This window comes from Mirounga angustirostris, unplaced genomic scaffold, assembly GCF_029215605.1.
Source record: "Mirounga angustirostris isolate CCGP_5_RB_7025 unplaced genomic scaffold, mMirAng1.0.hap1 SCAF_2, whole genome shotgun sequence".
NCBI lineage: Eukaryota > Metazoa > Chordata > Mammalia > Carnivora > Phocidae > Mirounga > Mirounga angustirostris.
This window is the reverse complement of record NW_026991710.1, coordinates 92,136,119-92,149,911: the sequence shown is the minus strand read 5'-3', so window position 1 is coordinate 92,149,911 and position 13,793 is coordinate 92,136,119. Positions and strand designations below refer to the sequence as shown.

General features: G+C 37.1%; 1 pseudogene; it reads right to left on the bottom strand.

Moving 5' to 3' along the window:
• Positions 1–10,933: 10,933 nt before the first annotated feature.
• On the bottom strand, positions 10,934–11,712 carry LOC123848873 (nascent polypeptide-associated complex subunit alpha-like; annotated as a pseudogene).
• Positions 11,713–13,793: the final 2,081 nt, after the last annotated feature.

The window sequence follows — 13,793 nt, the reverse complement described above, 5'->3', positions numbered from 1 at the left end:
AAAAATTGAAATCTTGCCATTTGCAACGACGTGGATGGAACTAGGGGGTATTATGCTAAGTGAAATAAGTCAATCAGAGAAAGACAATTATCATATCTCACTCATATGTGAAATTTAAGAAACAAAACAGAGGATCATAGTGCAAGAGAGGAACAAATAAAATAAGATAAAATCAGAGAGGGAGAGAAACTGTAAGAGACTCTTAATCATAGGAAACATACTGAGAGTTGCTGGAGGTGGGGGGGAATGGGGTAACTGGGTGATGGACATTAAGGAGGGCATGTGATATAATGAGCACTGGGTATTATATAAGATTGATGAATCACTGACCTCTATCTCTGAAACTAATAATAAATTATATGTTAATTAATTGAATTTAAATTAAAAGAAAAGACTTCTAGAACTATTTACACTAAAAATTAGCAGCCAATCACCTCATTTCACAGCAAGGAAACCACAACCCAGAGAAGTTAGGAAGTAGAGTTAGAACTAAATTCAGAAGTCCAAATTAAGAATGCTAACCCTGACTTCTTTAAATAATTCAGTTGCTAATTCTTATTGAAAACTATTTTGAGGGTCGTCTGGGTGGCTCAGTCGTTAAGCGTCTGCCGTCAGCTCAGGTCATGATCCCAGGGTCCTGGGATCGAGCCCCCCCCTGCCCCGCATCGGGCTCCCTGCTCAGCGGGAAGCTTGCTTTTCCCTCTCACATTCCCCTTGCTTGTGTTCCCTCTCTCGCTCTGTCAAATAAATAAATAAAATCTTAAAAAAAAAAAAAAAGCTATTTTGAAATGTTGGATTGATCTAATTCTTTCCAAGTCCACTGTTAATTTCTCAATCCAAGCATTTAATACTCCTAGATATCTGTGGTATTTTATTTATTTATTTATAGATTTATTTATTTATTTGAGAGAGAGAGTGTGTGTGGGGAGGGGCAGAGGGAAAGGAAGAGAGAGAACCTAAGCAGACTCCTGCAGAGCAGGGAGCCTAATGCAGGGCTTGATCTTACAACTCTGAGATCATGACCTGAGCTAAAATCAAAAGTCAGCAGCTTAACTGACTGAGCCACCGAGGTACCCCGATATCTACAGTATTTTAAATTGGACTTTGTGCATCTAGTTTCTTTTTACTCCACTTCATCTTGTTTTTGTTTCTGAATTTATTTATTCTCTACTAAGTATGCCAAGTAGTCTTTAACAATTTTTAAAATGATTATGAAATATTTTATCTTTATAATATAATATTATCTTAGATAAAGAAATACACTCTGGGAGGGAGACTTATGCTCAAGGAGTTTACTGGGACATGCTCTTGGGGTCAACACCTTTAAGGGGGGTGAAGAAAGTCTTGGGGACAGGGTCTCTTAGGTTGCTTCTGTATCTTGGCTATTGTAAATAATGGTGCAGTAAATATAGGGGTGCATATATCTTCAAATGAGTGTTTTCATTTTCTTTGGATAAATACCCAGTGATGGGATTACTGGATCATCTGGTATTTTTATTTTCAATAAATTTGAAATTTGAGGAAGCTTAATTCTTTTTTGCAGTGGTCGCACCAATTTATATTCCCACCAACAGTGCACAAAAATGACCTTTTCTCCACATTCTCGCCAACACTTTTTATTTCTTGTCTTGATTTTAGCCATTCTGACAGGTGTAAGGTGATATCTCACTGTGGTTTTAATTTGCTTTTTTCTGATGGTGAGTGATGTTGAGCATCTTTTCATGTGTCTGTTGGCTATCTGGATTTCTTTGGAAAAACATCTATTCAGGTCCTCTGAGCATTTTTAACTTGTTTGTTTTTGTGTGTATGTTGAGTTGAATAAGTTCTTTGTATATATTGGATATTAACCCCTTATCAGATAGATCATTTGCAAATACCTTCTCCTATTCAGTAGGTTGCCTTTTTTAAATTGATGGTTTCCCCCGCTGTGCAAAAGCTTTTTAGTTTGATATAGTCCCAATAGTTTATATTTGCTTTTGTTTCCCTTGCCTTAGGAGACATATCTAGAAAAATATTGCTATGGCTGATGTGAGAGAAATCGCTGCCTGTGTTCTTTTCTAGGATTTTTATGGTTTCAGGTCTCACATTTAGATCTTTAATCCATTTTGAATTTTTATCTATAGTGTGAGAAAGTGGTCCAGTTTCATTCTTTTGCATGTAGCTGTCCAGTTTTCCTAACACCATTTGTTGAAGACACTGTCTTTTCCCCATTGTATATTCTTGCTTTCTTTGTCACAGATTGACAGTATAATTTTGGATTTATTTCTGGGTTTTCTATTCTGTTCCATTGATCTATGTGTCTGTGTTTGTGCCAGTACCATACTGTTTTGATTACTACAGTTTTGAGTGGATAATGAAGATATAATATGTGTGTGTATATATATCACACACATATATGTATATATACACACAATGGAATATTAAGCAGCCTTAAAAAAGGATGAGATCAGGCCATTTGTGACAATGTGGATGGACCTAGAGGGTATTATGCTAAGTGAAGTAAGTCATAGTGAGAAAGACAAATACTGTATGATTTCACTTATATGTGGAATCTAAAAAAAAAAAAAAAGGAAAAAGCAGAATCACACGTATAAACATAGAGAACAAACTAATGGTTGGCAGTGGAGGGGGAGGTTGGGAGATGGACAGAATGAGTGAAGGGGAGTTGGAGAATACAGGTTTCCAGTTATGGAATGAATAAGTCACAGGAATAAAAAAGTGTGTGGTAGCTTCTCTTGTGGTGAACATAACATAATGTTTAAACTACACCTGAATCTAATGTAATGTTGTATGTCAACAACACTAAAATTAAAAAAAAATCATTTAAAAAAATCTTACAGACTTTACCAAAAAAAAAAGACTAAAGAGACGGAAGAGTTAAGTAGCTCTGGAGACCAGGCCTTGTACTCTTATATCTACCAGTCATGGGATGCAGGCTTATTCAAGGGAAAGGGCAAGGCCTTGGGTGAGGTGACTCTCTTTGGTTAAGGGCAATTCCTGGAGAGAACTCAACTGGAAACTGTCAACTGCCCAATTTTACTTGAATGCCCTAGGTCTGAACAGAGATCTAGGCAGCACACCACAGGATCTACTAAAATATATATATGTATGTATAACATATGAATGAGACATTCAGAATAAAGCAAACAGCCAGTATGTTGGAAAGAATAATGCAACTGCCAAAAGGTCCATGTCCTAATCCCTGGAACATGTGAATATCTTACCTTACATGGCAACAGAGACTTTGTAGATATGATTAACTTAAAGATTTTGCGATGGGTTTATTATCCTGGATGATATGTGAGCCTAATGTAATCATAAGGGAAGGTCAGAATCAGAGGAGATCTGATGATGAAAGTGGGGATTGGAGCAATGTGGCAGCAACCAAGCAATGCAATAGACTCTAGATGATGGAAAAACCAAAAAATAGACTCTCCCCTGGATCCTAGAAAGATCTTTGGCTACAATATGATTTTTGCCCCATAAGACCCATTTCAAATTTCTGAGCTTGAAATCTGTAGGGTAGTAAATTTGTGTTGTTTTAAACTACTAAATTTGTGGTAATCTGTTACAGTGACAATGAGAACTAATATGCCTGGGTATCAGAACCCCAGGTTAAGCAATAGATCATTAACCATGCCCCTGAGAATACCTGTATGCCTTTCTCCAGTCGCATTTCTCTCCCTTTCTACCAAAGGTAACAACTATTCTGAATATTAATTTTATCATTTCCTTACTTTTCATCATAGTTTTACCATATATATTATATACCATTAGTATTTATCTATTAATATATTATTAACAAGTATTATTATAAATATTAATATATAATATATTACATATTAGTATATGTTTCTAATGTATATTGTTAAGGGTTTATGTTTTATAGTATTCTGAAATTGCCCTATCATTCAGCATTGTGTTTTTGAGATTCAGCAATATGAATGTGTGAAGCTATGGTTCATTTTTTTACTGCTGTTAATATTCTAGTTTTATGAGTATATGGTAATTTAACTATCTTCCTGTTGGACATTAATCTACCTTTTCACACTTGATTTAATCAGCAAAATTTCTGCAGATTATCTTCCAAACTGATAAGGGAAAGGTCTGAGGAAAAGCATTTCAGGGAGATCAATGTGGTACTACAATCTTTCCCTTTCTATTGACCTCAGTTTCTTTCCTGGCAAATGAATAAATATCTTTCTCATTGTCATCACCTAACTTATATGGTAAGTTCCTAGATGATAGGAATTGTTTCGTTAAGCATATGTTTTATATTATACAATACTTTGTATAATGTTTTGCCGGTGTTGAATAATTATTAAATAATAATAGCAGTAAATGTTACATACTTCTTGCATGTAGGGGTCAGGACATTTTAGTTGCAAACAACAGAAACTCAACTTATACAAACTTAAGCAGAAAATATATTGGTTTGGCTCACATCTGTGGAAATTTCTCTCACATCTGTAGGAGGAGCTAGAGCTTTAAGACACATCTGTATACAAGGGTTGAAATGATGTCTTTAGGATTCTGTATCTGTCTGTTGCTCAGATTGCCCTTCCCTGCCTGACCTCATTCTCAGAAAGAGAATATTATAATGGAGAGATACCTATTGTTAGCTTCAGATCTGCTTCATCTTACAAATTATTTTTCCAGAAAAAGACAACATCCCACTTCCTCCTAGTGACCACATATGAAATCTCTGATGATTCAGAGATATTTTGGTTGGTTTTGCTTAAGTCATGGCAGTCTTACCTGCTTCACGTGAACTGAAAATATTAATACGGAACGGATGAGGGTCCTCCAAAGGAAAGGATGCTGAGTAGGAAAAAATGTCCTCTACCACATATAACAGGAATGCATTCTGGGTTTAATGCATTTAACACTTTGCTTAATGTGAAGATGCTGAGATCTTAATCTAAATAAAAATAATCTTTATGGGGCAACTGGGTGGCTCAGTCGGTTAAGCATCTGCCTTTGGCTCAAGTCATGATCCCAGATTACTGGGACCAAGTCCCACGTCAGGCTCCCTGCTCAGGGGGGAGTCTGCTTCTCCCCCTCTCTCTACCCCTCCTCCCTGCTCATGCTCTCTCTCTCTCAAATAAATAAATAAAATCTATTAAAAAAATAATCTTTATAAGGATGGATTCTCATAATTAATGATAAAGCTGCAAATAGAATTTAGATTTATAGCTTATTATTATTATTACAGGGGTTACATTTCCTCTTTGATAGCTAGAAAGTTCTTAAAGTAAATGGAAAGATCTATGAGGCACATGCCGTTTTGTTAAATTTTGAACCACAAAAGTTTTCAGCTTTAAAAACTGATTTTCACAGTATCCATGCTGTGAAAAATACCTGTGACAAGACTTAATTCACTTTCAGCTCAGTGCTTCTCTAATTTGGAACGTAGATGTTTCTTTTTTTAGTATGACTCTGATCCTGTGTGTGTGTGTGTGTTGGGCCATATGAATAGACAAAATGATTGACTGGAAAGAGCAGAGGGGCTGTGAATAACAAGGCCTGGGTTCCCACAAAACTTTTTTTAATAAAGCTTTACAATACTTACTATGTTGCAATTATCCCCCATGTTGCAATTTATCCTTTTACTTATTCTATTTAATCATCTGGTAGGATGTGAACACCTCCACCTCAAAACAAGGATTGTGTTTTAGTCATTTTTATATCTCAAGCTGAGACAAACATCTGGCACACAGAACTCACTGAATAAAGATATATTGAATTATTATTATGAACATAATAGTATTTACCAAAAATAGCAATATTAGTCATCATAATACTAATAAATACCACTTATTGAGTGACTAATGGGTGCTATGTATTTTTCAAGTTATTTTATTGTTTATTAAGTGAATTTATTAACTTCACTCTTTGCATTGGGTTTCCTCATTTATAAAAAAGAACATAGCTAGATAATATCTAATATGTCTTTCAAATTATATGTTTATAGGAATTTATTTTCCTGTTGACTTCCATTCTAGGACTGGAGATGTGTTCTTATGGAAAAGGTTTAGATCAAGTACATTAAAAAATTTCAGTTGGTACACATTGAAAAATATTTATTCACTAGGGACTGTATTCTATGTTTTTCTAGCACTCTGGAAAAAGTTGGAAAAAGCTCTCTGCTCTTCCACATAGGTACACTATCTTTAAAATTCCAATTAGGGTGAGCAGGACACTCGAGCAGTTGTTCTCCAGGCTTCCCTGACACCTACCATTTTTGGAGTTTTATGCCTTGAGAGCTTCAGAGCAGAACCATCCCCTCCCAATATCAATCTGTTTCTAATTGTAACAATTTAGAAAAAATATTCTGAGTTAAGCAGTAAAATATTCTATTTCCAATTTGTCTTAATTTCATCATTCCTTTATCCTATTTATTATGCAAGCTGACTTTTATCATAGCTTTAATATAATAGACTCTGATGTTATTGTAGTAGTGGTTCACCTAGGTGCTCTAGTTGCTAATTATCTTATCAATAATAATATAATTGCTTCAAATAAAATTTCACAACATCATTGGATTATTTGCCTGAAGGTGCTTGTGATACCTTATACTCAGCAGTTGCTTTTTTTTTTTTTAAGATTTTATTTATTTATTTGACAGAGAGAGACAGTGAGAGAGGAAACACAAGCAAGGGGAGAGGGAGAGGGAGAAGCAGGCTTCCCGTGGAGCAGGGAGCCCGATGTGGGGCTCAATCCCAGGACCCCGGGACCATGACCTGAGCCAAAGGCAGACAGACGCTTAACGACTGAGCCACCCAGGCACCCCTATACTCAGCAGTTTTTAAAATTTTTGACATCGCATGATGAACCACCTTATTTATGCAAGGTTTTGATGGTAAATATGTAAGTATTCATATCCTGAGCAGATTTTATTAACAGCTGTAAGTTCTCATTAGTTTTTTTCATATTCATAAGTACTTTAAAGCAAAACAAGAAGGTATATTTCAAGACATAATGGCATTTGTTCAAGAATAATGAGTAAAATGAAAAGAAAGAATGTGATAAGTACTTTATGTATAAATAACCCACTAGGGAGTTTCAAAGTAGAGACAATTACAACCTGTGTGGAGAATCATTAAACTTTCATGAAGAGGTAGCTTTAAGGTAAGGAGACTGCATTCCTCAATTTGGGGTTGGATAGAATTTAATATTATAATTGAACAGAAAGAGTGAAGGAAGGTCATTCCAGGTCGAAGGAATATCATGTAAAATACAGGGAAGCTCAGAGAACAGAATGTGATATGGTAGGGTTATTCATTTCTCTCAACAAATATTTATTGACTGTCAACTATGTAAGAGGCACCGTGTAGGTGATGGGTGAACCAGTTGTCCCTGAGCTGGAGGAGGCTATTGAGGAGATTATACTCTCTAGACCTGAATTATAACTGCCGACTTGACATCTTACTTTGGATGTTTCAACCTCAACATATCCATAACTGAACACATGCTCTTCCACCTTGTGAGCATCTTTTCTTTGGGGGGCAAGGTTTCCCCCCACTATTTGTAAGCTTAGAAGCCATAGAGGCCAGCTCCTCCCTTCTTTATGTCCTCTTCCAATCAAAACGTTGACATATGTCCTAGACTTCACCATCGGGACATTCCTGCCAGGGCTTTACATCTGGAACAAGATTTAAAGGCAAAGATGAAGGGATGGTGAGAAGTCATTTACAGTATAGTGGCAGCAGTGGTATCCTGTGGGGACAGTAGCTCACTTGCCAGACTTTTTCTACCAACAGATAGTTGTAGTGCTGCTTGCTTTTCTTTTAAAAAAAAAAAATTTTATTATTTGAGAGACAGAGAGAGAGACAGAGAGAGAGGGGGAAGGAGGGAGAGCATGAGCAGGGGGAAGGGCAGAGCGAGAAGCAGGCTCCCCATAGAGCAGGGAGCCCGATGTGGGGCTCCATCCCAGACCCTGAGATCATGACCTGAGCCAAAGGCAGATGCTTAACCAACTGAGCCGCCCAAGTGCCCCTGCTTCTTGCTGTTTATCCTTCTGAGATGACCTTGGTTTATATCTGTTTTCCAAGTCTGGTCTTAAAACCTTACATCCATTCTGTAAAATCCTTTTGCTTTTACTTTGGTTGTTTTCTTAAGCTAATATAGATGCTGCCCTGGTGCCCTATATTACATCTCCTTGATCCATTTCTGATTTCAGCTGCAGCTGACATGAACATTTCTGTGCAAGGTCATACTCTCTTCACTCTAACAACATCCCTCAAGCAGGAGCCACCCGTCTTACAACTTCTGCCCAAGGGCCTTCTCTGATGCTGCTGGAGTCCATTTACTCTCACATAGCACAGCTCAGAACTGCACTATTAATGCATTGAGGGAAATAGCGGATGGATAAATGCTTCTTTTTGACCTTCAGGCGGGTAATGTGGGGATGTGTTCTATATACTTCTTAGGACAGCTTAGTGGTGAGCATTATCCCATGGTAGAGACCTGAAAACATGCCTTTAAATTGGTTTTTCACCTTTTCTATCACACTCTTCCTCCTCCATGAATCCTGCTTTCTGGTGTCAACTCCCAGATAAATGATACTCAAATCAAGCCCCAAATAAATAGTACCCAAGTCCTTGTCTCAAGTCTTGCTTTCAGGGAAAGCCAAACGAACGCACATAGCTAAAATTGGTTTCAGTTGCTCATGCTGATACATACACACCATGCCTGTTACTCTTCCAGTGACCCCTTTCTCAATTAATGGTACCACCATCAAGTTAGTGCACAGATACTTAAGAGCCATTCATAAATCCTCCCTTCTCCTTCATCCCCATGTTGGTCCCATATTCAATTACTTCACCAAATCCTGTTGATTTTCTCTCTTGAGTATTTCTTGAATACATCCATTCCCCCCATCTTCACTGCCACTCCTTTAGTTCAATTATGAACATATCTCATGTGTACAACTGCAGTTATTCACATCCACTCTAGCCCTCTATCCAATCTCTTTTCCATATTAAAACCAGAATAATATTTCAAAGTTTCTTCAATATATTCAAAAATTTTATTATCCCCTACTTAAAATACTTAAATGGCATTCCATCACCCTACAAATAAAGACAGCATTCTGCAATCTGGTTTAGAAGGTTCTGCATGATGGGCCTCTACATCCTCTCCAGAGACATCTTTATGTTTCTCTCCCCTCTCATCCCTAGCCACACTGGCTACTCTAAATCCCTCATATTCACCAAGTCCACAGGATCTTTTCATGTATTGTTTCATCTGCCTGTAATTTTTCTCCTCTCTCTTCATTCACTAATTCTGTGGTTAAGAGTGTGGACCTTAGAACCAGACTACTTTGTTTTATAATGTCAGTTTCACTAGTAACTGCTGTGTGACCTCAGGGCAAGACACTTAACTATTATGTTCCTTAATTTCCTAAGCTGTAAAAATGGGGGAAGAAAAGAAACACCTAAAGCAATGTTGTAAGGGTTAAATGGGTCAATAACACATGTGAAACACATAAAACAGTACCTGGCACATAGCATAACTATGTAATTGTTGGCTTTTAGTTAGTTGACTTAGATTAGGTATCACTTTTTTCAGTGAAGGCTTCCCTCATTTCCCAAATAAGTCAAATACCATCACTCTAGACTCCCTGTACCTTTCTTCATAGCACCACAGTCATAGTTTTACACTTATTTATGTGATTTTTTAAAAATAACTGAGATATTGGCTACACAGGTGTTTCTTTTATTCTTTTTTTTAAGATTTTATTTTTATTTAGTTGAGAGAGAGAGAGAGAGAGGGAGAGAGGGAGGGAGAGGGAGAGTGAGCACTAGCAGGGGGAGGGGCAGAGGGAGAAGCAGACTCCGCGCCCAGTAGGGAGCCTGATGTGGGGCTCAATCCCAGGACCTTGGGACCATGACCTGAGCTGAAGGCAGATGCTTAACCAACTGAGCCACCCAGGTTTTTATTCTTTTACATTAAAGTTTATATTTAAATTCTTTAAAATTTAAAATTTTGTTATCGAATATTAACATAGGATAACCTGCACATTTAAAGTATATGATTTTGTATAGCTTTGACATATGTACACAGATACAAAGTATCACCACAATCAGGCCATATCAAAGTTTTAAGTACCCTTACTCCCAATATGTGTTTCCACACAGGGTCTTTATGTGATGAATATTCTGATGCCTTATCTGCCTGAGTGTATCTTTATTTCAGCCACACACTTAGATAAATAGGTTAGTTACATGTAAAATCCTAGATTCAAAGTTCCTTTCTTTCAATATTTTGAAAATATTTTTTCATGTTCTTTTTGCATGCCAGTTTTATTCTTGTAGCTTTTATGTGATTATTTGACTAATGTCTTTTTCCACAGAGAGACTGTAATCTCCATGAAGGCAGGGGTCATGTGGTTGGTTTGTGCTTATCATTTTATCCCATTGTGTATCCAGCACACTGCCTTGGTACCTAATAGATACTCATTAATATTTGTTGAATGAATGAACGAAGGTTTAGAATGAGGCAAGTTTAGAAATATATTTGGAATAATGTTTTGGTTGGCTTTGAATGCTCGTTGAAGAGTTTGTATATAATTTGGCAAGCAATGGAGTTATAAAAGGTTTTAAAATATTGTAGTGACATAATTAGAGCAGAGCTTTAGGAAGCTTAGTCTGACAGCAGTATATTAGATACATTGGAGTACATGAAACTAGAGTCATGGAAACCAATTATAGTGCCATAGCCACAAGGTAGGCTAAGTAATGAAGAGCTGAACTCAGATGCTGGGTGTGGGAATTGCAAATTGAAGACATATTTGAGACAGGACCAGACTTGACAAGCGTGATTTTTTTTTTTTATCCAACAAGAAGCTGTAACTTTATTAATGATAGAAACAGTACAAATTTCAAACCAAGATGTAGTTATTCTTTTGAAACACCAAAAAAGCCCTTGTTTTCAGATGGTTACGTTGTTAATTCCATAATAGCATTTTCAATATCATTACTGTTGTTCTTCAGGGTTTGGACTGCCTTTGCTCCTGACACATTTGCTTGTGACATGACCAATTCTATCTCCTTAACCTCTACACCGGTTTCATCAACCTCTTCCTCTTCACTCTCCTCTTGTACAGTTGGAGTCTATGTGTTTTCTTGAATGTTTGAGACAGCTTCACCTTGAACTTTGAATTTCTCAGCAGCTGCTAGTTGTGCTTGCTGAGACAAATCCTTGATCTTGGCTTCCCCCAAAACTATGTAGGTATCTGAAGCTGGGCTCTTGTAGACATCTGGTTTTGTGATGACGAAGAGGATATTCTTAGATTTTCAGTTAGTGACTCTTGTAACCCCTGTAACCTGTCGAAGACCCAGTTTGGACACAGCCTTCTGTGCCTTCTTTTCACTCTGGCTCTGTTCTGCTTTACTGACCGGTTCTTCATCGATTTCTGCAGCTGCTTCCAGCTGGGCCTGTTGTGTGGTTGCCTGTGTGGAATCCTGTTCCTCAGGCTCTGGTACTGATTCATTACTGTCGGATTCTGTTCCAGACCCTGTCTCAGCCTGGGGCTGTGGCAACTTCTGCTCTGTAGCAGGGACGGTTTCTGTGGCTTCACCAGGCATTTTGTGAGGGGAACGTGGAACCAAGATGGCGGCAGAAAGAGAGCGAGCGAGAGCGTGACCCACGCCTGTTGCAGAAGGAAGCCTGGCAGACAAGGGTGATTTTTAAGTTTCAAGTCTGGGGGTGCCTGGGTGGCTCAGTCATTAAGCGTATGCCTTCGGCTCAGGTCATGATCCCAGGGTTCTGGGATCGAGCCCTACGTCGGGCCCCCTGCTCAGCAGGAAGCCTGCTTCTCCCTCTCCCACTCCCTCTGCTTGTGTTCCCTCTCTTGGTGTGTCTCTCTGTGTCAAATAAATAAATAAAATCTTAAAAAAAATTTCAGGTCTGGATGACTGAGATGCAGTATTCTATGAACAGAAAGAAGTGGGAGATTTCAGAGAAGCAGATAGTTTGGATGAGGCATATGTTCTGAGTTAGGTTTTAAATGATTTTGGTTTGATGTGTCTTGGAATGTTCATATCAAGATGGACAGGAAAAAGCTGAAAATAGGGCTGTGGAGCTCAACATATAGGTCAAAACTAGAGATATGGTCTTAAACAGGGTGGGCCAACTATGATCCATGGTATCCAACCTGCTGCCTACTTTTGTATGGCCTACATGCCAAGACTTTATTTTACCTTTCCAAATGCTGAACAAAAACCAAAAGCGGAATAATATTTTGTGGTACATGAAAGTTACATGAAATTCTAATTTTGGGTTTTTTGGAGCAGAGCCATATTCATTCATTTCCATAAAGTCTATGGTTGCTTTTGTGCTACAAAAGCAGAGTTAAATAGGTTGCATCAGAGACTATATGGGCTGGAAAGCCTAAAATATTTACTGTCTGGCCCTTTACAAAAACAAAAAACAAAACAAAACAAAAAGACCCAAAAACTTGCCACTGTATACATACATTGCTGAGTTGTCAACTGTTATCACTCTTCTATAAAGCAATCTGACCAGAACAAAAGACCAAAAAATGAAAATAGCTGTGTTAAAATAATAAAATTACGGAATTTTCTTTCCTTTTACTATTTTTTTCAAGTATTTAGATAAGACATTGATAATTTTTCTTAAAACAAATTTTATAAAAATTCATTCAAGTATTTCAGGCAAAAGCAAATGGATTTACTATTTGAATGAAGAACAAAATTCTAGGCCAAAAATAAAACTGGAACACTTTGTTAGGTCATACCAGCAAAATTTTACACAAGTGAAGCTGACTGTAAGATGTGGTGGGGGAATGAGAAACTAGATTCTGCTTGTTTTAGCCTATGGGGAAGGGCTGTCGTAAATGGGTCAGTCACCTCTGATTAAAGGCACAGGTCTTAGCTTCAAGACACAGGAATTCAATTTTTCAGTTATCTGGGAGTGGTTTTTGAGTGTATTTCCTCCCAGTAAGAAAAACAAATTGGTACACTAAAAAACAAAAGTGGCCAGATGAGCCTGTAGAAAGTAGTTATCAATCTAGAATAGCTTCTTACTATAAAGATATAGTAAGTCTGACCCAGATGCTTGAATTGATCAATCAGGATACCTTCTGCTGTGGATAAAGTGGATAAATATTGAGAAATCATTGTTCTTTGACTCTCTTATTTTAGACTTTATAATGATCATTACCCTTCAGTTACTTAGCATTACACCATTGTAGACAACAATAAAAAATACCCAAAGTTTATTCTCTTTGATAAAATTAAGGAGGAATTGTAGTCTTTCTGATGGAATTTGGGGGAACATTGTAAAAGCTGACTCAGAGAATGATTTTTATTAATCTCTTTTTCTAAATTTTGTGAAATTCATCCTTTTTGGGAATTATATTTTCATACATTCAAATTAAAGAGGGTACTTAATATATTTTGTGATGATTTTTCAGCTGCCTTTTATTTTCTTTTTATCATGGTCCATAACATAGGTGAGGAATATCAGATCATTAAAAAATACAATTTTATAGGGTTTAAGGTACATAGAATTATTTCAATATTTAGAATGACTTGAAATATGCTGTAATATTTTCTGTGGTAGTTGTTTAGCACATATTTTCTGTTATGATATGAAATGGCAGCTGGAATGCCATAAATGTATGTAAAAAAGTATAAAAGTATGCTTCCTACATCAGACATATCAAGTTTGAGGGGCAAGTGAGAACAATATGAAAAAAACAAAACAAAAAAACCAACCCAGAAATCTGTTGGAAATGTGCTGCTCAACCTGTGGACGAAGATCAG